The sequence below is a fragment of the Carassius auratus genome, chromosome 22 (genome assembly GCF_003368295.1).
Source record: "Carassius auratus strain Wakin chromosome 22, ASM336829v1, whole genome shotgun sequence".
Taxonomy (NCBI): Eukaryota; Metazoa; Chordata; class Actinopteri; order Cypriniformes; family Cyprinidae; genus Carassius; species Carassius auratus.
The window spans coordinates 7,667,229-7,693,098 of NC_039264.1; the positions used below are offsets into that span (position 1 = coordinate 7,667,229).

General features: G+C 36.5%; 1 pseudogene; it reads right to left on the bottom strand.

Annotated features, from left to right (window-relative positions):
* Positions 1-560: 560 nt before the first annotated feature.
* The window catches only part of LOC113039570 (aryl hydrocarbon receptor-like), a 38,974-nt pseudogene continuing 13,664 nt past the window's right edge, over positions 561-25,870 (bottom strand).

Sequence of the window (25,870 nt, forward strand, 5' to 3'; positions counted from 1 at the left end):
CAGTGTGAACAAGCCTTAATACTGCTAAACCGTTGAAATACTGACTAAAATATCAGCTCAACTAAAACATAGTTGAGCTCTAGTGAACTATTAAGTAAATGATGTGTTGTTCTACAAAGCACACAAGTCACAAATAATGCTCATGAAGTGAATTAGGCTTGCCTCACTGTTGACTGCAGGTTTTAACAATAGCATGTTGCTAAGATAACAGTTCAGTACTCCAATATGCATAAAAGCAAGAGAGACATTGGAAATTTACCTGCTGAAAGCCTACGATTTCTCAAAATTATGTGTTGGGTTGATTGCACTGTAGGACAGGCCTTCTGATAGGCCCCACCCCAACTTCCTGTTGCTGTAGGAAACTTGGACTAGTTTGCCCAAGCTGGTTGAACTTCATCTAGGTACAGAACTCATTGGCTTTAGTAGAAAACAAATGTATACTTGGATTATGGAAAGATGAAATTGTAAATATTGTCAAATACGCACAAAAATTTGGAACCTAGAAATGTATTCAAATGAGAGTTGACAAGACTTAGAAGAACTTCAAAGCAGGAGGCCTGTTGTGATTGCACAAATTCTTTAATTAAAGGACCAAATTGTACATTTCAACAAGCAGTCAAATGGCAAAAAGACAAAACTGCATATGTACCTATCATCTCTGCTACTTCAGTGTGTTAGAATATTAAAATAAATCCAAACGTGATTTTTTTTTTTAATCGAATATGATTGATTAAAAATCAAAAACATGGCAAACCGTTGACATAGACAAAAATTTATAAGCAAATAGTAAAACATTTAAATTCTGGAAAGTACATTTTCCAGTATGGCACCATGTTCTTTTTATTTCAAGTGTAAAACTTCTTAAAACATACAAACAGAATACACAACCTGAAAAAAGAAAAATGCAATATTTACTCCAAAAAACATCTCTCAAGAAGCCTACATCTTGTGCCGGAAAAAACTAAAACCTGGTTAGGTTGCAGTGCTCTTTAAAATAGTGCTTACAACAATATGAAATAACTTTTATTTTTGACTATTTACAAACTCTTTAAACATTTTTTAAATGATTGTCATATTGTTTTCTCATATACGTGTTAAAGAAATCTAAATCCATAGTCGAGCCAGTGGTACATCTTATAGGAAACGTTTGCAAATACAGTATGTATATGTGTGTGTGTATATCTATATATATGTATGTATGTATTTAAAAACGAAATGTAAAAACAAAGACGCTGGCCTGGATATTCATTTTCTCTGTGACTTCATAATACTATAACATTTAACATTATTATTCATTAAACACCTCGCAGCACCAAATATTCCTTTTCTTTTTTTAACTGCTTTACAATATACTCAACACATTCAACAATTTCATCTTCCAGAATCTCTTTTCATGGACGAAACAAACCTGGTTTTTGAAAAGCGCAAGTTCTCGACAAAATGGACCCATGTTAAACGCATAATTTGAGTTAACCGTATTAAAAACCATAGTAGCTTGTAATAGTTTGCTCCTACAAAATGTATGATTTTTACTTCAAATGAGACAAATCCAAACAAATCATACAAGTTAACAGTGGAAAAAAGTTTACTCCAACTGATTGTTAAATTTGTATAAAATGCAACGTTTTTACTGTAATTGAGACAAATCAACCAATCTATTTAAAGTCAATACAACATGTATAAGTCCACTTGCATGTACCTATTTTATGCCCTTATCTGATTTACCTGGTTAACTCTTGCAAATTATTACGCGTTCATCACAAGACAGGGTTGGTTCTAGATTCACTATACACATTAACACATGTATCTAAAGGGTAAGTTGAATTTGATCTAGAATCATCTCACAAATGTAAAAGCGAGAAGGGTTCAGATCTACAAGTGACACCTACAAGAGTCTCATTCTTTTTCATACTGCTAAACTGTTTTATCACACATAAGTATTCTTTCGGTAAACGTAACACCCTTGCTTTTTTCGCCATAAATAAATATGAATCCCAGTCTTCTGTTCATATATATATATATATATATATATATATATATATATATATACTTCAGTCATGTACTGCGTTTCAGGACAATCAGTTTTGTAAAAGCTAGACATTGCATATGCTCCGACGTGATTTACATACGTCGCATCGCAAGTCACGCAAACAGTTTTACCAACAATTTTTAAATAAAGCCCAATGAATGACATCTCATACACATACACACAAACTTATCCCGACACATCTCAAATAGTGGTCAACTGCATCTGCCAACTGGAGAAATTTCCCTATGTCTCAAATAGCATTAATGACACTGAGAGAAATAATCCAAATATACTGTAATTGATACATGATTCATTCATAACTGAATTAATAATATAAATGAGAGCGCCAACACATTATCCTGGGTGGAGAATTCAGCGATTGGTTTGATATTCCAGAGGTCAGTCTGGCTCATTTTAATCTAGATTAAATTTAAATTTCTTGATTCAAGTGTATAAGCAAATTTTTTTGTTTGTTTTATTATTTATTTGACAGTCTTCTCATGATTGATGGCATCTTTTCGGACGGATCTGTATTGAGTGTGTTCAGAGGTAGAAACCAGTGGTCTGAGGGTCTGGGGGAGGTGGGAGTGGCTCAGGAAGGGGGTGGGGACTGTTGCCAGGTGTGGCCACAGCATTTCCGTTGGGGACCAAACAACTTCCTGTGTAGGCCACATTAGCGGAATTGAGTATAAAGCCCGTCTCCATCTGGAAATAAATAAACAAACAAATATTAGAAGTATCTAGTTAAAAATGTATGTATCAGTTTCCCATTAAAAACTATAAAAAAGCTTACGTTTTATATAATATATAGATAATTATAATTATAACATACATGTTGATTAGCATTGATAAGTTTGTCAATGTCAGTTAAGAACTTGAGGTGCATCCCAAATCGCGTACTTATGTACTATGCTATGACGTTTTTAGTATAAATAGTGTGAGTAGTGTTTTCACTGAAAACTCCGAAAAGAAAAAGTGCACTTTAAATACCCAGAAACAAAGTGTTGAATGTTGGACACTTACTGTTGCACAAGGGGGAGGGACTATCAAACTCAAATTATGAATGACAAAATAACCTTGTATAATTTATACACTACATGGTTGAGTACATAGTGCATAAGTTACATAGTGTACAAGTGCAAAGTCTATAGTGCGTCATTTGGGAGGCAGTTATAAGACTTCTGTTAGCCTAGCTTAAAACAGCTTTTGAAAGTCAAATAATGTAAATACAGAATAAAAATGACAAAATTCTCAGTGAGCAACCATGACCTTCCATTAGCATTAGACCAACTTCTATTGTAAATTAATCGACCAAAGCTCACTTATGGTGCTAGCTTATAGAACTAGCACCGCGGTTGCTCATTTAAGCAGGTTATCAGCAGCTGGATGGCAGATGTTGTGTTTTTTGGGGTTATTTAAGGTCTTCACAAAATACATTAACCAGGATCATATTCAGAAACAAATTCCATGCCGTTTTTTGGAGGTAAACTCATCAAAATAAAGTCCAAACTGCCACATACAAAATGCTAACCAAAACAAATCTTAAAGATTAGCTGGGTAAAAGATTTATGTCAATGGGTGTTATTTTACCAACTCATAATTCACTCATTGTTCACATTTGCAGATGATAAGTAAATCCTTGGCTATATCACAAAGCTCCTGTAGTTATAGTATATGAAAGTGTAGTGTTAGTATGCATGAGGTTATGTTGATGCTGGATTGTAGGTCATGGCTGCTCACGCCTGACTGGGCATTTAAGCTCTATTCTCGTTTCAGCTGAGAGCAATGAGCCTGAACACACACAACTCAGAAAACTCAAAGCCTAGAATGTAGTGCTGGACTGAATTTCCCCTCACCTTGCCCTTCCATTGATGATTACCATTCCAATTTCAGAACTATTTCTAACTGTACCACCCACATCTCTCTTTTTCAATGCCAGGCAAATTCAAAACAGTCCACCCAAAGTATCTATATTATTTTGGGTCTAGCTCTTTAGTCTATTATGTTTCAGTTGTCTGCCAAGTGAACTGTAATTGTACTCAACAAATCACACTATTTGAGATGATATGCCGACAGCACAGACAACAAAGGATAAGTTAGGCACCAAATTTGTCTTAGCAAGCACTGCTTACCATCTACAGAAAACACAATCCCTTCATGTGGAACAACAGCATGGTGCCCTTCATACTTGTGAGTACAGACAGGGGCCCATGGTCTCTGAATATTGCCTGCTGCATGAGCGGTCCTTTTGTGGAGGTTACTCTTCCTCTATCTCTCGTCCATGTCCTAGGGCTCCCATTTCACAATGGACTAGATGCTACAGTTGGCTGCCATCAGTATAGCAGAAAAGCCTGTCTGGTGCTTGTGGGTTGACCTGGAAGCTTACACTCTTAAGCTGAAGATTACGATCTTAATCACAGTCACCATAATAATGCAACACAGCAGGCAAAGCAAACATCCACCTGTGTGGGGCCCCACAGCGAATCTCTAGAGACTGCCAAGACTTTGTACCGTAGGGCTGTCACTGTGCATTATGCAATCTTAGCACATTAGACATGACCTATTAGGTCTTGGCCCCTTATACAGAGCACAATTAGATCAGAGTGAGCATTTAGGCCAATGGAAAAAAGATAGAGAAATATGTAGGGGGTGGAGTGGGGCGTATCATGCTTTGGAGTCCAGAATATCTTTTAAACTAAAATACTATACAATGAAGGGTGGTCAAAAGGGTCCTTATCGTTATACGACATGTTGAGCCCAAAAATGTCTATGCAGGGTCAGAAAACTCTTGGATTTCATCAAAAATATCTTAACTTGTGTTGAGAACATGAACAAAGGTCTTACAGGTTTGGAACAACATGAGGGTGAGTTATTAATGACAGAATTTCTTATGCACAGCATAGTTCTAGAAACTAGCCAGCATGGTGGTTCCTATAGAACCAATTTCCCTGGTTGCCATTTACCTGGTCGCATTCCCAACTCTGAAGCGGCCGACAGCGAAGTCTTTATTCACGGCATTTACAAAGGTTAACAATCGGTGAATGGAGGATGCCATGATGAAGCTGTTTTTTTGTGTCGTGGGTTTAGTGATAACTGAGATAGAATGTAAATGCACAATTTACGCGATTGAAAGAGTGCTACTTGGAGTGTAACAAATCATCAAGGTTGAGAAAAGAAAAACGATGCAGACGACAGGTAGCAAAATACCGCTATTGCTGTGTTCGTGGAGTAAATATTTTTACACAGATTTTTTTAAATGCTGGGTAGCCAGTGTTTCATATGTGCTTGACCAATCAGTGTTTTAGACCCTAATCTGGAGTAGGAGCTAATGTAGTTCCTCCAAACAAAGTTCTTAGAACTCAATACATTCCTAGTTCTTGCATTGTGAACACACCAAAAAACAGGTAGCTCCTATGAAAAGTTTCCTTCTTTGTAAAAGCCCCTTTTGATGCAATTTCTAGTGGACAATATTTCTAAGCCAGGAATCAATACCAGCTTGACAATGTAAGTGAAATGAGGTTCTGCAGGGGTATCTAATCCTGCTGAGTTTAGCTCAAACACATCTGCATGGAAGTTTCTAGTTATCCTGGAGACCTCCATTAGTTGGTTAAATATGTTTAAAGCTTTAGGGATAAAGCTCAGCTTTGCTGGAATGTGGTCCTTCAAGAGTTGGATTGTAAACTCCTAGGTCCCTGCAATACTTCTCAATCAACCAATCAGTTTTTAGGATTAAGGGTTTGACAACATTTTTATTTACAATAATTTGTAAATCCCATTTGAAATTGAGATTTGAGAGTGTACTTGGGGTTTTGGATAACGTTTGTTATATATTTTGTTGCTCCAGGAGCTTGTCCAACTTGGTTAAATCACATTGCGCAACTATATCCTTCCTTAATTCTTACCTTACTGTGGGTGGCGTCATGGGTCAGTTCTGAGCTATAATCTGTCAACGAGGGAAGGTTTGATGGTGGGGCTAATCCCAGGATATGCTCCAGAGAGGATTTCTGTTTGGTATAGGAGGCGTAATAAGTGGGTGCGACCTTTGGCTGCTGCTGGTGTTTCTGGTAACCCTGCTGATAGGATGAAGACGAGGCCATGGCTCCCTGAAACTGCCCTACATCCCCGGCTGTACTGATGTTCATCGTAAACTCCACCCCTGAATTGTTAGTTATATTGTAATCAGCATGTGTGCCCACTGTTTGTGTATGCGCCATCTGGCCATTGGGAAAACATGGTACATTTGTGACCAACTGGTCTGTGAAGTTGTATCCATGCCACTGGGGATCACTGTACACCCCGTTTGGAGGGGTATCACTACCCACAGCTGTTTTTTGTTTATACTGGAACTGGTCAAGCAACTGGTTGTGCTGCCATTGCTGTGATGGTGCTTTACTAGGTCCTGTTATCTTGTCACCAAGTTGAGAGTTCAAGTTCACGTGTGTGTGTTCAGGGACCCAGTGGCCATTGTGTATAGCTGGTACTGGATTCACCAACAAAGTATCATGCTGGGTAAATGTAGTTGTCTCAGAGTCTTTTGTAGACACCTGAGGTATTTGTGGCTGGATCCAGCTCTCAGTTTTGTGGCAAACTGACTGGCCATTGAGATGTTGCTGCATACGCTGTGAGAGATGAACTATGGGTGTTATTTGTTTTTGTGGCCAGAAAGGTACATGAGGATCAGGCATGGAGGAAGTAATCTGAGAAGCTGATTTGGAAGCAGAACATGGGTCACGGGGTTCAACAGAGTCTAATGCCACGGCAGGGTTTTGAGCATCTGTCGAGTCCTCGATCCGGTTCTCCAATGAGTCTTGGACGTAGGAAAGGATTTCGTTGTTGGTGAGAAGATCGTTCAGAGATGGGATGTAATCCGCTTCCATCTCTACCTGGATCATCCTCTCATCCAGAAGCAGCAATTCTAGGTCCTCTGCATTGAGTCCAAGGTTTTCCAGGGCACTGAATAGCTCACTGTTGGAGCAGCTTTCCTCATTTTCCAGGGACAGTGAGTCTAATGTTGTCAGGAGCGGGTCAAAACTTGGTTCCTGTTTGGAAACTGCAGCTACAACATTCTGCGCTGGATTCCAACTTTCATTTACTACAGAAGAAGAGAAGGTATTAGTCTCTACTTGCTCACTGAAGAGGCTACTGTGGAATGACATTCTAGGCTCCATAGCAGGCTGGCAAACATAAACAGACTCGTCTTGTCTCATCATGGCTCCCAGTAGAGAACTTGGGTCCAGATCATCCTTCAAACTTTTCTCTACCTTGCTCTTTTTGGTTTTGTTGTTCTTGCTTTTGCCCTGAAGAGTGTCAGGAAAGCCTGGCATGGGGTAGCTGATTTGGTACAGCAGAGCTTCTCCAGTAGCAAAGGTGAATGGAAGATGCATAGATCGCTTCCTCAAATGCTCTCCGCCCTCTTCTTCTCTGAATAAATGGATAAAAACCTTGTCAGTGGAAATGTAAGGACTTTCATCAAAATCTCGCTAATTTGCCATGCTATTTAGCATGCTAAAAAACTAAATCTATATTTTGTAAATTGTTTGTGCAGCAATATAAATTAATATTAGCCTTAGTATACTTACACAAGTGGCCTCTGCGTGGCAATGATGTAGTCAGGCTTGCCATTTTTGTAGACGAGTCTAGCGTTAGCTTGTACCCATTTCCAGCGGTTGTCCTTTGTAAGCAGTCTAAACACAGTCAGACCGCTTTCTCCAGTCTTGATCACTGCAATAGACAATGTAACAGTTTGTAAACCCAGATATTAGTTTAAATATACAGACCAGATTTTTCTGCCTTGTACCTTTTTCTGCTATAGGCTGTTGACTCCATATTGAATTACTGTTTTTACTGGATTTAAAGCTCTAGTTCTACTCCTTACGTCAAGGATTTATCCAATCTCCTTCATAATACATGGGATTATAGGAAAACATTCCTCTTCCTGTCTCTTTCTGTCTGTTTGGAAATTCTGTCTGTCTCTCTTTCTCCACTTCTTGCCCATAGATCACCATTAAAAAAATCTGAATTCATCAAATCCATTCAAGTTCTTGCCATACAATTGATATTATCACTCAAATTCACTTCCTGTCATAACATCTATAGATTATCTCATGTGAACCACACTGAATAAGAGTACCGTCACTTGTTCAAGCATTCTCCCAAGAGCACAGTGCTTATGTCTTTTAGTGTCATTAGTTTATTTTAGAAACCAAGCCTTTGGCAACAATGTCAGCATGCATCATAGCTTTTTCTTAATCTTCTCGTAATTCAGTCAATCATAATATTAGTCATGTAGCATCTTTCTTTGGCTGGACTTTTTTAAAACAGTACAACTCCAAAATGAACAATCTGAAGGAACATGAAAATCTTACTCCTGACATGGTTCTCAGCACAATACAGCATATCAGCTGCATGGATGAATTGGTACCCCCGAACCTCGAACTCGCAACTCTGCCTCGGTGTAACCAAGAACGATTTTACCCCTAAAACAGACAACATCAGTGATTATTACACCATTTTTTCTATTGTACTTATGGAGATATAAACACATGGGTTGCACTTTATTTTACAGTACGTGCACTTACATGTACTTATAGTGTACTTACAGTGTATTTATCTAAGAAAGTTCTGTTAATACAAGGTAACTATATGGGGTAGGGTTAGGTTTAGGGGTAGGTTCAGGGTTAGTACCTAGTTATTACATAGTTATTGTAATTAATATAATAAGTGCATAGTATGTACATGAGGAACAGGACTGTAAAATAAATTGCTACCAACACATGTATACAGTGCATGTTACATCTCTTTCGAAAGAAATGTCCATCATTACTTAGCATCACAGGCCATTGGGGTGAAGTCCAACTTGTGTTTGGTTCTGAAAATCATGTTCTTGGTTCGGATCTCCATTATTGAAGGAGGCTGTAGGGGTGTCGCTACGGCAAACAGGGCGAGCTGGGGCGGCATTTGGCCTCCATCATCCAATCGCCTGTTCTGCCCATGCAGGAATTTCAGACGCCCTTGAAGATTCAGGGCCTTGATGGGGCATGAATAAAATTAAACATTGAAAAAGCTCCTATGAATTGAATAATATCCAAGTGGAATTTAGTTTAAATTTGGAATTTAAAAAACATCAGCTTCATACTGCACAAAATCTAATAATAGAAAGTTTCAAATTGTTGCAACTACAACATAATAATAAAATGAAAGTAAAACAGACAAAAAAAAATCATGTCATAACCCATTTGCATGAAGGACGTACATAACCGACACGTAATATATGTACATACACAGGTGGAGTTGATGATTTTGTTGGCGTGCCCTTGGTGAACCACATAATTTGTCTCTGACTCAGTGTGTGCAACAGAACTCAATCCAGGTCATCTATAAATGAAGGCTCTGACCTGTCCAAAATGTGTCATATCTGAATGTTTGCTTGTTTGTGATTGGTTAGTCAAATTTAGACCTTCTGTTCTGACTGGTGAAGATTACTACATTCAAAAGTGAGTATTTTATGTATGTTAGCCATGGTTAATTTAGTTTCACTTATGAATATGCCCAAACATAAAACTATAATACACATTTTGTGGCTGGAAAGCTCTTGATAACCTATTTTTTATTGTTTCATTTCTGGGTTATGTGTTCATTTTGTGTAATGCCTGATTTAAAACAGTTCTGTTATGTAAAGCTACACAACAAGTATCTCAGTTCTGCAATGACTTCACGAAACATTAATACAGAGACGCGCATTCACATACGCAAGCAGAAAACATTTGTCAAAGTGTATTTCATTTGGCGCAAATAAAAACGAAGCTTTCAGCATGACTTTCCGAGTTGGGGCCTTGTCAATGAAATAATCACGAAGGAAGCTAATTGGCCATAATTATGTTTTCATTGTGAACCTCCCTAGAGAACTTAATGGTCGCATTCAAAAATGCCAAGAGGACAACAAACAGAAAATGCGTAATGGAAAATAGTTTGAAATTGCTCATATTTTTAACTCATGCTGATGAATTTCTCTGACTGCACGGGGAGACCCCTGTTAGCGGTCCGCTACTGACAAGCTAAGTGTAGTCATGCTATTCTTGAGGGAGGTGGATTTGGTAAAGATGGAGTGGAGGGGAAAGAAAGTAAAATACAGGGCAAGAGTACAGAGCTTTGCACGCATACATATCTTTTCACTACTCCGTTGCCAAGATTAGCAAAGAAAGAGACAGCTGTCTGGCTGGAGAATGAATGGGAAAAATACTTTTGGAATAAAGACAGCTGAAGGAATTGGTGGTGGCTATTGTGCCCCATACTGTAGCTAAAGCCTGGCTTTCTTCAAATTAGCTTTAATTTATGCTAACAAGAACCAGTTCGCACTATTTTGCTCTATTTCTTCTAGAACTAATTAAAACCTGTTCCCCATGACCTTACTGCTCCTTTAATACAGATTACAGAGGTGTTTTAACAATTCAGATCTCTGTGGATGCCAGAGGCACAGTCCAACACAAAATCAGCTGCGCTAACCTAGATGCTAACTCACTCTATAATCTGGAACATCGGGGCTTAAAGACTTTGAATAGCAAGGTATTTTCCATCATACTAATATTAAATTCCAAGAGGACTTCTGAATCAGTCGAAGTACGACGTTCCTGTGTAGGTTTTGAGAGCAAAACAAGAGATTCCGCTGTTTGACACTGACCAGGAATCCTGAAGAATTGTCTAGGAGGCATCGGAAACGACAAACGAAATTTCTCTCCAGGAAAGAGGAGTTTTCAGGAGGCAGCTGGTCGGGTTTGCACGTCACCAGCGACATACTTGGGGCAGGATCTCCATCTAAGAGAAACAAAAAAAGAAAAGAACTTGAGACTCTGAAGCATGTCTAGACTTTTTCAGCCGGGGTTCATCACTGGATTATCCACTAACCACCGTTTCTGTTTTCGGGTCCGTTCTGTTTGCTGTTATCGTTAATTAAAACGGACGTTTTAGTGACCACAACATTTATTTTGCAACTGCAGGAGCTTCCACTAAAGGTCAAACCACCCTCCTCCTCTCTATTTTTTACAACAACAACAAAAAAGAAAAAATATCTTTTTCTCCTAACTTGAGTGCTGTAAACTGTTAATTAAAAGTGCTTTGGGTCTTTCATCATTAATTTGTTATGAAAAATCATATTCTTTGGTTTGAGAAGAAAAAAGTCAAAGCAATGAAGTAACTTTTATTTTTTTTTATAGCAAATAATTCATCAGTGTATCAAAATATCAACACTACCACATGGTTTTGTGGTAAAAAAAAATATCCCAATAAAGTGGTACCATGTTATAAAATGATATATTTCCTGACCTTGTGGGGATTCTTCTGTCTGCATGCTAGTTGGAGGCGGGTTCAAGGCCCAGTGCAAGTTGCATCTGAAGGCCTGCTGGTCTTCAGTATGAATGAGTTCGAACACATTTTGATGCATCACATCTGTCTGGGAGACAGAGGGAGAAAGGAAGAGGAACGTTGCGAGAGAATAAAGTTCAAATGAATTACAATTAAAATAAAGGATGAATCACTTTATGGGTTTATGAGATCTTTATGGGTTTATCAGAAATACAGTTAAACAGTAATATTGTAAAATATTGTTACAAATTAAAATGAATGATTTCCGTTTCTTTATATTTCAAAATGTAATTGATTGCAATGATCCATTCAGCTCCATTCATTACTACATTCAGCATCATTACTCTAGTCTTAATTGTCACATGATTCTTAAGAAATCATTCTTATATGCTGATCTGGTGCACATTGAAACATTATGATTAATATTTTTGACGAATTTTTTTGTTGTTGATTTTTTAGGAAGTATCAATTTCTTTAAAAAAATGGTAGTACATGAATATAGTATATACATAGTTCTGAATTCCTTTTTGAAATTTGTATATAAATACTGTCAAATTGTCATATATCTTATTTTCAATAATTACATTTTTACAATTTATTCACTGAAAAATCCCAAATCTGAAAGCATAAACTTGCCATCAAACTCCCTCTATTTTCATCTAAATGCTTTAAACCGAACAAAAAGAGGACATTGTGAGCACATAGAGTAAACAAATATAGTGACGTCTCAGCTGAATAATTCATAAGTAAATTATGATGAATTGGATTACCGCCGTGCCAGACTGAATCTCAGAGTAAAGCCTCTTTGATTAAGCGCATTCAATTTCTACCGCATTCAAACTGTTGCTCGAGAGATACACTGCAGTATTAATCAGTATTAGGCAGATCTGATGAGCATATGTGTGTGTGTGTGTGTGCACTAAGAATAGAGGTGAGAAGTATGGAATAATTATCCGACAGCTGAGTCTGACGTAATATTGATTCTGGGAAAGTGTACGTACATCATTACATCATGTCTGGTTTGTCCATAATTTAACCTATCAGATTTAATTTAGTATCAGAACAAGTGGCTATATGATACATATGCGTTTATGTACAGTAAGAGACTGTTGAGAAGGATAATTACCTGGTTGAATCCTAAGTAATCCTGGATGGTGTGAGAACAGTAGAAAATGATCCCTTCAGCGGTGACCACCAACACAAAGCCATTGAGAGCCTGTGACCACAAACAAAGCCAGGAAATAAAAGTATTAGTTTATTTGTCATAAAGAAGGTTGGGGATGCCTGTTTCTGCCACAGGACAACAACAACAAAAAAGCTAATTGCGACTTTTTAATCCAAATTTAGACTTCAAGATATAAACTCAGAATTGAGGGAATAAAATCAGAATGGCAAGATTTAAACCCAGAATTAGGCCTTTTTTTCTTGAAATTCCAAATTATACCTCAGAATTTTGGGCTTTTTCCCTCATAATTCTAAAATTACATCTCGTAATTGTGACTTTTTTTTTTTAACATCTTGCAGTTTCCTAACATAAAATAAAAAAGAGTCTTTTTCCAAGTTTAAATCTTGCAGTTCTGACTTTTCCCCTCAGAATTTTTAAATTCATCACTTAATTCTGACTTTTCTGTCTTCCATAGTTGATCAAAAACCTGCTCTTTAAAAAGAATCATTACTTTATTCTAGAACTCCATAATTACTTGACAAGTACAGTATTATTTTCGGTGTTGATGTATTTCCTATTAAAACAGGAAGTTGGGGCAGAGCATATCAACCATTTTTTTGGGGGGAAATGTACAATATTCATTTGTTTAAGTTCCAGTCATAAACTAAAACAAAGTTTAACTAAAAGGAAAGACATTTACACAACTGTAACATTGTACAATTGAATTTCTTAGAAGTACTGTTATATAAGTACTGTAAATTAGCATATGGCAGCTAACAGCTAACAGAAGTGCCTTAAAAGCCACAGAACTCAGTTTCACAGGAACAAGTTTTGCAATTAGCAAATGTTTGACGGAACTGTTCTTTAAGCAAACAATTTATTAATTATTAACACTGAAAGTAACGATTAAACAAGACAAACCTGGAATCAGTGAACAATGGAATGAAGAAAGAACTTCACAATAAAAGTTCTCTTATTAAAAAAACAAAAAAAAAAACAAAAAAAAAAACTATTTCTCCTTAACTGGGCAGTTTAATATAAGAAATATTAGCGATAAATGTGTGATAAATATAAATGGACCATGCTAATTCAACCAAACCTTGACTGGATATTTAAATAAGCAAAATAAATACATACATACATACATCTGAAAAGGTATTACTATAGATATTGATGAAAGATTCTAAACACAAATGCTAAAACAGTGCTAATACGCAGTGTCAGTTTCATGTTGTCATTGAACACTGTTGTGTTTTTTTGTGGAGGGGATTTTGCAGCTCATCACCATCTGGTGGGCTCTAAGTGTGGATCTGTGATTATGGTAATCTGACACATCCACAGACAACACAAAAACAACTGTGTATGGCTATACCGAGGAGTCAGTGCACTAATGAGTGTGACCTGGGCAAGTGTGGACAGTCTAGTGTCTGACGCTGAAATAAATACAAGTACCTGATTCTTTCTTAAAAATATTAAATAGATTTACTAAATTACTGCTAAATTCTGTAAAATAGGCTAACATTATATGTTGAAATCAGGGAAAAATAAATAAAACAATATAAAAAATGGTTCTTTTAATAACAGCAGTAATAAGAAAACAAACACAGATTCACGGAACATTCCCAAAGAGCAGCGCTGTACTTCGGTCTGAGTGTAAATAAGGGCTCTCTTGAAACCCTATGAATGATTTATTTAAGCTCTGCTTGTGTTTGTGTTGGAAACACTTTCTAAATGCAAACTGAACCCTTACATGATATGATAAGCAACAAGCAATAAATCACTAAATGACCTCATCCACTTCAATCTGTGATCGTCTTTGCCAGATAACACATAATAATGTGCTGCAACATGCCACACAAGTTTATATCTTCCAGCGTCCCTCTCATTTGCCTGAACATCTGCATTGTATGCCAACAGGCACACGCATACTCATTCATACATGCACACCTGGTCCAAACACACTCAGAAAACATGGCCGAGTAGCAGCACTCAGTATAAATATTTCGGCTTGTTGGTTGGCAGAACAGCCCACACGGAGCTCTCGTGGGGCGGGGGGGAGGGGGGATGGCAGTCAGGAAGCATTACTATCAAATATGTAGCCACTGCATCGTTCACAGTCCAGCACACACAACACACACAACTATACACAACACGGGGAAGAGAGAAGAGAGAGAAGAGAGAGAGAGAGAGAGGGAAGAGAGAGAGTATGAAGCAGAGAAGCAACAGAGCTAAGATAGATAGATAGATAGATAGATAGATAGATAGATAGATAGATAGATAGATAGATAGATAGATAGATAGATAGATAGATGACGGACACATATACCGACAGATAGAATGAAAATAAGGAAGGAAGGAAGGAAGGAATAAAGAAAGGACAGGACATGATACGAAAAAGAAGAAATAGACAGGAAGAATGGAAGTGATATTTCGATGGACAGGAAGAAAAGAGGGAAAGAAGGAAGGAAAGTAGATAACAGGAAAAAAGAAGGACGGAGATTGGAGAAATGGAAGGGAGGAAAGAAGGACGGATGGAAGTTAACAGTAAGAAAGTAAGGACAGGACAGGAAGTAAGGAAGGAAGGACAGAAGGAAGAAAAGATGGATAAAAGAAGGAAAGGAAGGAAGGAAGAAAAAGACAGGAAGGAAGGAATGAAGAAGAAGACTGGAAAGAAGAAATAGACAGAATGGATGGAGGGACGTAAGGAAGAAAGAAAGATAACAGGAAGGCAGGATGGAGCACAGCAAGAGGGAAGTAAGGAAGAGATGGAGTGATGGATGGTAAAAAGGAATAAACAAGGTAAGGAAGAAAAGAAGGAATGGATCAACAAAAGAGAAAGTAAGGAAAAACAGATAGGTAGAAACTAAAGAAGATGACAGTAAAGAAGGAAGAAATAGACAGGAAGGAATGGAGGGAGAAAAGAAAAGATGGACCAGTGGAAGGAAGGAAATAAGGAAGTAAGACGGGAAAGAAGATAACAGAAAGGAAGGAAGGAGCATGACAGGAGGGGAAGGAAGGAAAAGATGGCTGGATGGATAGAAAGAAGTACGGAATAAAAGAAGGAAGGAAAAAAGGAAGGAAGGAAGAGATGGATCGATAGAAGACCAGAAGTAAGGAAAAACAGGCAGGAAGAAAGGAAGGTAGGAGTAACAGAAGGAAGAAATAGAAATAAAGAAAGAAACAAGAAAAACAAAAAAAGGAAGGATAAACAAATATGAATGAAAGATAAACGATAATAGGAACTAAGAGAATGTGAAAGCATCAGTGAGGAAACGAAGACATATAGACGTGAGTGGACAGACTTCTCAGAACTGCTGTCACCGGATGGACAAAACTTTCAAAGTAAAATAAAAGAGAGAATACTTTTACCGCTTATTTTATCCTTCCTTTATAATATATGAGACCTCTATCTGTGCATTATTCATGCTTAAGTGTCAGAAACGAGAACAAGTCCAGGCAGAAATAGCCTCTCCTCTTTTCTCTTCCTCTCCTCCTCCTCCTCCTCGAGGACATTGCTTTAAATGACTCTTTATAACATACTTATTGCACATGAACACCATATAAACACACACACACACACACACACACACACACACACACACACACACACGTGCTTGTCCTTCTGACCTGTAGTAGGAGCTCTCCCTCATGCAGCCCGCCGTCAACCAATCCTGTGGCTTTAATGTTGTCATGGTTACTGTTGTTTGCCGACAAACCATTGGAGCTGTGGTTTTTCAGAGCGACTGTTGACAGAAAAAGAGAAAGAAAAATGACATTATGTATGTTACTACACAACTATAATTAGTACTTTTTATTAATTGAAGCATTACTATTACTACTGTATTTGAACAAACCACTTGCAAAGTTGAAAATGCTTAACTTATGCCGCAAGCAACAGACCCACAATTCAGTTCGGCAATGCATGACGTCACCCATTCGAAGTAAATGAGAAGTGTTAATGTGTGAATGCACCATTGTAGCTCAAGAGAACTTTTTAATAAAGATCTCATTTAAGTATCAACTTTGTCTAAGGGTGTTCACTACGGGAAATTCAAACAGACACAAATGTGAAATTTGCTGACATTCAATAAGAGTTCAGAGATTAGTTAACATGGTTAGCATATGGATAGTTCAGCAAAAAATAAAATTCGGTCATTAATTATTCATCCTCATGTCGTTCTAAACTTGTGGGACCTTCATTCATCTTCGGAAAACAAATGAAGATATTTTTGACGAAATCTGAGCACTTTCTGATCCTGAATAGACAGCAACACTACCATGTTCAAGGCCCAGTAAGGTACAGTAGTAAGGACATCGTTAAAATAATTGATGTGACATTAGAGGTGCAACTATAATTTTATAATGCTATGAGACTATTGTGTGCAAAAAAATAAAAAAAATAACTTTATTCAAAAATGTTTTCTTTTCCATGTTGTGTTGCTGTCTATGAAAGCTGTCGATTTCATCAAAAAAATTTTTTTTTTTTTTCCAAAGATGAACAAAGGTCTTATTGGTTTGGTTAGGGTGAGTAATTAAATGATAGTTTACATTTTTGTTAAACTAACCCTTTAAGTGATCAAATCTTTGAGTTATATTGAGATTTCTGACTTTTTATCACATATTTTACAGAAACTAAGCAGAGTTGTTGAGAAGAAACACCAAAATCAAACCAAACCAAAGTCTCCATTAGTTAAATTAGGTTATATTCAGTTCAGTTATAATACAGTTTCCAAACAGGTTTCCCCAGACACTCTGTCACTGGTCTGGCAGACAGATAGCCCCGCCCCAAACTCACGCCATTGGCTGAGCCACTGTTGCCGTGCAGGGCTGGTCGGAATTTTTAAACACACAGCAATGTTTTGATAGCGCCACAGAAACACAGTGTTTTAAGGATCTCAACCTACAAATATGTAACTTCAAATGTGATTTGAGTACTTCAATCTATCTTCTGCTTGGTATTCAAAACACGCTCTAAAAATGAGTCTGTGCTGTTTTCGTCTTGGGCAGTAATGGATTTGCTCTGTGTGGCCCTCTCTCAGGACAAGACAAACTCTGTTGAGCGTTAGAGGAGGAACTGACCTACAAACGACAGGGGAAATGGAGAGAGACTGGCCAGGCCAGGAGAACAGGGATATGAAAAGCTTTTTCACTGACAGAGAGAAAGAGAGACAGAAAGAGAGTGAGACAGAAAAGGAAAAGAGGAAGCACTTTTCACTTGTAAGAACATACGTGGAAAATGCATTTGGGCACGGTTAGAGAAAGGTCACCTCGCTCTCGCTCCTAACCGCCTGACAACGACATACGCAAATGTGTCATATTTTATTAGCATCTCGTAGCTGATATTAAAGCTGTGAAGTGTTTCTCTGTTTGTTGTCATCATCCAAAAAGGTCCACAATAGCTGAACTACTATTTGCGCGAATTATTTCAACTCACTGAAGCAAATGCCTCTAGATGTCATGAAAACTACCATTTGATGATTATATGTGGCTCCTTTTATTCTCCTTCGACAACCTCTGACCCCTTTAATAGTCCTGCTGCGTGACCTATCGTGACCCCTGACCACTGTCGAGACATGATGCAATGAGTGACAAAGAGGTTAATGTTATTCTTTGAGACATGAGGACGCAGTCAAGAGGAACATTTTATGTTAAGACTTTTTTTCATAGAATAAATCTTTGATTCTTAAGCCTGTTTGCGATTTTTTTGTCTTGTAAGTATTTTTTTTATTATCTAGGTATTTCATTACAATAAATTTCAAACTGTACAATAAAAATGCATTTTCGTTTTTTTATTTAAGTTTTGTATATAATTACTATATAATATAATTAAGATACAAACTAGATTATTTAAAATTATTTTTGTTTAAAATAAAAGGGTAAAAATAGTTGACATAATTCGTCTGAACCAGTTAATCACTTAATAATAAAGTAGTTCGACCACCACTGCTTTAGTCTGTTTCCCATTTAATGTTCAAAACCTCACAATGTACTCTGTTGTAGCATGAAATAAGCGTGACCAGTATCAGTGTTTACATACGTCACGGGTGTCAAACTCGTTTAACCCCAACTCGTTGGAGTTCAAAAGCTGCGTTGAACAAAACATGCATTAGGGGGGCCACAACTATTTTTTGAAACATTTATGGTTTTTGTTAAACCTTGGTGCCCCATGGAGAACTCATGCTCTTCTGGAGCAAATAAGCCCAGGATCAATTTTAAAGGGGTTGTTCACCTAAAAATGAAAATTTTGTCATTATTGGGCTTAAATGTACATCGCCGAGTTTGTGCAAGACGAGCATTTGTGGTTAAAAGTGTATAAATATACAGGACTGTGAAAAATTCTTCGGCCACTGGTATTTTCACCAACAAAAAATGCTTTTAAGTCAGTTATTTCTATCTTTTACTGTAGTGTGTGTTACAACCCCTAGCTTGGCGGGGAAGAAACAAAAAGGGACACACACAGCCAAAGCTGAACTCAAAGGAAAAGACTTAATAATTAAAAAAATTGGGAAATAATAAAATGAAAAGAATACTTTGGGAGACATCAGTGTGTAATGCAGGGTGTCTGTATTAGTGTGAAATGTGCTGTTAATATGTTGGGAAATTTATAAAGCAACCCAGAACCAAAGCAAAAGGGAGAAATCAAAACAAGACCAAAGATAACCCAAAAACGAAACAAGAGTCGAAACACACATAAAGAGCCAAGTCCCCCAAAACTAACACATCCAACAGTCTCTATTAAAAGGAGCGCGCCAGCCACAGCGACAGGCGCAGTCAATGAACCACCCCATTAGGCCAAGTCGTAGGATGGGCAACCAATCACCACGCTCCCAAAACAAAAGTGTAGGGACCGTCACATGTGTAAGTAGTAAATACCATTTTACATTTCAAAACATTATTTTTACCATTAAATGTAATTGAGATCAGTGAGATTTTTTGTTTGCACAAGGAGTCTAACAGCAACCAGTGCTGTACACAGAGATCTGATCTCACCATCATCAGTCTGTCCTGAATAACATGAAGAAACAGAACAAACTGAGACAGACTCAATCCAGAAGAACTGAGGCAATGTCTTTCAAGCTGCACTGAAACTGCAATTTGGACCTTAAACTTATTGAGCACCATTGAAGTCCACTATATAAAGAAAAACCTGAAAAGGTTTCCTCACATTTTTTTTGTGACTGAAGAAAGAACAAGACATGGGGGTGAGTAAATTATCAGGAACATATTATTCTGGAAGTCAACTTCTCCTTTAATTAATCACCCTCATGACTTTCCAAACCCGTAAGACCTTTGTTCATCTTCAGAACACAAATTAAGATATTTCTGATGAAATCCGAGAGCTTTCTGACACTCCAGTAAGAGTACTACCATAATCAAGGCACAGAAACATAGCAAGGACATCGTTAAAATAGTCCATGTGACATTAGTGGTTCAACCGTAAATTTTTAGAGCAACAAGAAAACTTTTTTGTGCGCCAAAACAAAAACAAAAACAAAAATAACAATCTTTAGATGTTTAGATCTGGAGAGTATCACAATGCATGCGCTTGCTTTGCTCTGCATGTAAACAATGCGTGCGCATGCTGCTGCTAACATTGAATACGCATTGTTCACGTGCACAAAAAGTAAAAGAACAAAAGTACAAAAAGTATTCTCGTAGCTTCATAAAATTATGGTTGAACCATTGATGCCACATGAGCTATTTTAATGATACCCTTGCTACCTTTTTGGGTCTTGAACATGGTTACTGTCTATGGATTTTAAGGCCCCATTTACACTAGTGCGTTTTTGTTATAAAACGGTCCGGCTTTACACTGCCGTTGTAGAAGACGCATGTCATGTGACCATTCATGCACACTGGGCATGCACGTAAAAGTGTAAGTAAGAAGTCAATGGCTAGTCACTCACTGGCAGGTTCAACAATGAGCATGATGGTGAGGAAAAGCAAGGAAATCTTTGTGTGGACAGATGACGAGGTGAAACTGTTACTCAAAGTAACTAATGATTACAAAGCGGACGAAAATGACGATTGGGAGTCATGCCAAAACAAATACAGCGACACAATCGACAGAGACATGATATGTTCACACGGTCGTCAACGATACGCGGAGATCACATGGGCAGCCACGCCATCGTTTTCGAAAGTCTCCGTTTTGGTCGTTTACACTGAAACGCAACCCCGGAGTTGTCAAACTAAAACGGGGTCAGCAGCGTTTTCAAAACTCTCCGTTTTCGAATGTGGAAAACGCCGGGGTAGTTTAAATGATAGGCGTCGCCGTAGCAAAAGTTATGCGTTTTAAAACTGAAACACACTAGTGTAAACGGGACCTCAGATTTTGTCAAAATATCTTCCAAATATCTGTTTTTCAAGGATGAACAAAGATCTTATAGGTTTGAAACAACATTAGGGAGAGTAATTAATGACAGAATTTTCATTTTCGGGTGAACTATCCCTTTAACATTTTGCTAAGGCAGCCATTTTGACCTAGCACAATTGAATGTTCACAAGCAATCTTGTTCACAGGGCATAAGCACATGCAATGTTTTTAGCATAGCATATTTGAGAAGATTAGGCTTTGTTATGACCATAGCAAGCATAGCAGCAGTTAACGCTGAAAATAGGAGGCTAAGAGCGTTTCAGTGCCCCTGACAATCCTTCTTATATGCTTCAAAGAGAGACGGGATGTTTAAGGCCCCTTTCCCATGATCTTTAGCTCCTGTCTCATAGAGCTGGAGACAAAGGGTGAAGGGCCATGGCAAAACTGAGACCCAACTCTGCACGCAACTACATATGCATGTATGCCAGTGTCACATACATAAACAAATGAGCAACAAAAACATGAAAGAACCCAAAATCTAAATTATAACTATAATAATAATAAAAAGTTAAGCAAATTAAAAATAAAATAAAAACAAAGCATATACATAAAATAAATGATAAATAAAATATTATAATTAAAAATAAATTATTTTTACGCAAAATGTTTAATATATATATATATATATATATATATATATATATATATATATATATATATATATATATATATATATATATTTAGCATATTTAGAAGACAATTACATATTCTTGAAATGGTCTTAAAGGTTTTGTTTTCTTAAAGGCATTCTAATGTTTGCTGTAAGCGCTTGAGATTAACATAGCTGAGTGTCGTACATCAGGTGACAGATGAGTTAGTGATTCCCTTCGGAGCTATAGGGAGGGTTTCCTGGCTTGTCCGCATGCTGGAGTTGTGCGCTTTTTACTGTGTTTATGTAGCTGTGCCGTTGTGGGTCACTGCACATCGTGCCCCTGAGCGTGCAGCATCTCTGGGGACAGAGGTTCTGGAAAACCTGCGCTAAATGTTTTGGCTTGATTTCTTGTGGGATTAGAGGCAGAGTCAAAACAGCTGAAGGGGGCATATGAATCAAGCAATTCCAATCTCAGCATTACATTATACGTAGGAAATCAGGAAACCAGGAAATTTTAACAAATAAATAGTAAAATATAATATAAAAAAATTGAATAAATGCTATTTAAAAAAAGAAAGAAACATTTAAAATGGAAAAAATTAAATCACTGGATTAGATATAGATAGATTAAACATGATTAACAAAACATTATTTGTTATTTTCTAATATACAGTGTCTGTATGATAGATAGATAGATAGATAGATAGATAGATAGATAGATAGATAAAGACAGATAAATAAATAAATAAATAGATATGAAAAAATATAATAGATAAGGGAAATATGAATTAAGTATTTCATATCATCAGTATTATGTTATTCAACTATTTACAATAAATATTAATCAATTTAACATTATTAAAATTGTGTGAAAACCTTAACATCTAAATATTTAAAAATATATATTTCTGTTATAAAATTAGTTAAAATAATGAACATAACATCATGTTTATAATATAATATAATATAATATAATATATCTCATCCATTAACCTTTCATTAACAGGTGTGTCAAAAATAAATAATACAAATATTTTAGATCCTGGTTAAGAATATACATATTGATTTTATATTCAGAAACAACTTTTAATATATAAATTTATTCATTTTAACAAATTTCAGTAAAATGTAATTGAATAACAATCTTTTCTCTATGTTGTAAATTAAAGACTGTAAAAGGAAGTAGTGTTTCATGTGTCTTGTGAGGAAGATAAAAAATGATAGAATGAGAGGAGAGGCTATGTTGGGTATCAAATATTAACACTCAATCCAAAGCGGCATGTCACGTGTTGATGACATCACTGCAGCAGATGTGGGCGCCTGCGAGCGGCCCGAGGGATTGGGATGATCGGGTAAAATTCAGCTGAGCCCGGCTGAACACAGCGCTCAAGAGCGACAGCCAACAAACGATAAAACCATCACAACACACATCTCTCAGCGCACACAGATGAATGACTCGCAAGTAAAAGAGTCAAACTTGCTCTCTTTTTCACTCCCTCCTCCTTCTATCCGTATTACTTGGCAACATCTCACACAACTGTGGCTTAAAGGTTTGCTAAGCTCACAGCGCGGGCATATAGAGGCCTGCTAAACGCTAAGATGCACTAAAGTCACTCATACAGACACTAAAACAAAACAAAGAAGCAAAGAACATAAAACTGGGATTGCACAAGCATTGCTACCACACGCTATTTCAATCTAAAAATTGTGTTTGGTTTTAGGATCGGTTTACGCAAGGTTTTCCAACAGTTAGCATGCTAGTCACAGCAAACCTCAGGTCTAAAGAGAAAGTAGATGTCAGAATTAGATGTCAAACCATGAATTATGATAGCATTAGTCTTGCAAAATTAATGAGTTATTCATGAAGGGGTGAGATTTTGTCAAAAGGGGAGAGCAAATGATCTCAGTGACAGGAAGTAAGTTTAAAAACAGGAACAAATGGCAAATGAATCATTAACGATAGAGATTTAATGGAAAGCTGCTTTTATGAGTTTTACCCATTGATATTTTTCATTCACAGTTTTAATTCAGTCTGCTTTTTCCTTCTTTTTTATTTTTGCACAGTGTCTTGTTAAATAATATATATTTAAAATATTGGATTAGCTTTACATTATCCTAATCAGTATGCATTATATATTGAGACACTTTTTAGTACTTTTACTGTTATTTTATGGATCTATTTTTTTTTACAGTAAACAATTCCAATGGCATTTGCAATATAAAATAAAGAATGATAAAAAAAATATTAATGAGCCTATCTGTACATTATAAATAATCAAAAATAATAAAAAGCATCCAAAAAAAAGAAGAAAATATTTTTATTTTATTTTGCCTACCTAGTCTAAAGTAATTATGCATAAAATAAAATTACATTAAAATGTATAAAATACATTAATCCATTGCTGCTGTAAAAAATAAAATACTGCACATAATAAAGTGCATGAACAAAATCCATTAAATGTTTTAATTGGTTAATAGCAATTAAAAAATAAATAAATTAAATAAGAATTAAATAAAATAGACTAACTAGACAAATTATGCATAAAACAAAAATACATAAAAAATTCTTCACCCTATCCATTCAACAGGTTTGGGGCTCTTTAGCTTGCAATATGTAGAGCAGAATCATTTGTGTTTCTGTCCAACAGCTGCACTGCACGCTGAACACCAGCAAACAACATCTGTCTCCTTCACTAAACACTGTAGAAAGCCAGCTGTAGCCACAACACACACACACACACACACACACACACATCCAGTGTGTACATGTACACAGCGAGCCCCTCCACTGGATGTGCTCCTAACTGTGTGTGTGTGTGTTTCTCCCTAAAGCAAAAATCTCGTCCACATTCCGATGTATTGTAGTGTGACAGCGGGGCGGCAATGAGCGGAAACACGTCAAACAGAGGCAGAGGTCTTGACCGGAGCTCCTTATGGATTTTTTACTGATGTAAATACCCTAAAACAAAACAGTTTGTGGGCTGCACTAGGAAGTAATAAGAACATTTATCCAGTTGGTTTTACATTTGCAAATTCATCCTAAATACCCTCATAAAAGATTTTGTGATGTTTTTGAATGAATAATTATTTGATTAACCTATACTTTAATTTGTTAACAGCTGCAAATAATTCAAAATAATAGCTTAATCGCCTAAAAATAATAGCTATATATATATCATCAAATAATCCTTTAAAAAAAATTTAATCAACTGATAATTCTAAAATGTAATAATAAATAAAATGAATAAAAACATAAAACATTTAATCAATAATATGTCATTTAGAATAAAATTGCCTACATTTTACTGAACTCAACTGACAAGCTTTCAAAAAAAAATAAATTAGTAATAAAAATATTTAAAAATAGAAAATTTTAAATAAAATCAGTTATATATAAATTAGAATACAACTGACACAACTGTAGATTTGTATTAAATTCCTGTGTAATAAAGGTATTAAATAAATTTTAATCGATTGACAGCCCTAAAAAAACAAATGAAAAATTAAAAAGTTAAATGAAATAGAAAAATACATTTAAGTAAAATAAATTAAAAGCTGCCATAGTTTAATAAAATCAGATTAGAAGTTTGATAAAACCCTTAAATGTTGAGCGTTATGCCGATTATTCAGCTTGATCTTCCAGACCTTTCACAATAAATAGTTTGGTAGGGTCAAAGAATAAAAGTCCAAAAGGTGTCGGTTCCCACTTTGAAACGAGCTGCAAAGATGTGAACCTTTGGTTTTATATGATACATCACAGATGTTGAAGTACTCCAGTAACGAGGTGTGAAAAGAATGTTTTTCATTCCATTAAATCCAACTATTGGGTTCATAAACCTGTATTTGTTGAAATCACCATGGTATCCTACCTATAAACAGATCAAAGTTGAAATATCTTCATCAGCCTTGACCGGGGAGCATTAAGCTCGTCAAACAGAGAGATATTCAATCTGTCTGTCCAAACGAATGGACAATTAAGCTCAGATGTGAATCATTCCAGATGGGATTTCTGTTATGTGGCAATTCAGCGAATCTGATCCAGCGAATTTGGTTACATCACAGCTCACATCATTCCTGGAAAAGCAGATGAACAAACAAAACCACACACAAATATTCTCAAGAGGAGATCTATGAATTAGTGACGTCGTTAGCATTAAAATAGCTTAAATAACTATGATAAATCAAATTTTTTAAGGTTTTGCGTGCCAATCATTGTTTTTTAAACACATTAAGCTGTAAATTGTGCCATTCCAGGGGTTTGTTTTTGAGATTATTTCACCAAGATGGCTGCCATGATCATTAAAGTTAGTCAGCGTAGCATGTAGCTTAGCATTAGCGTAACAAATAGTT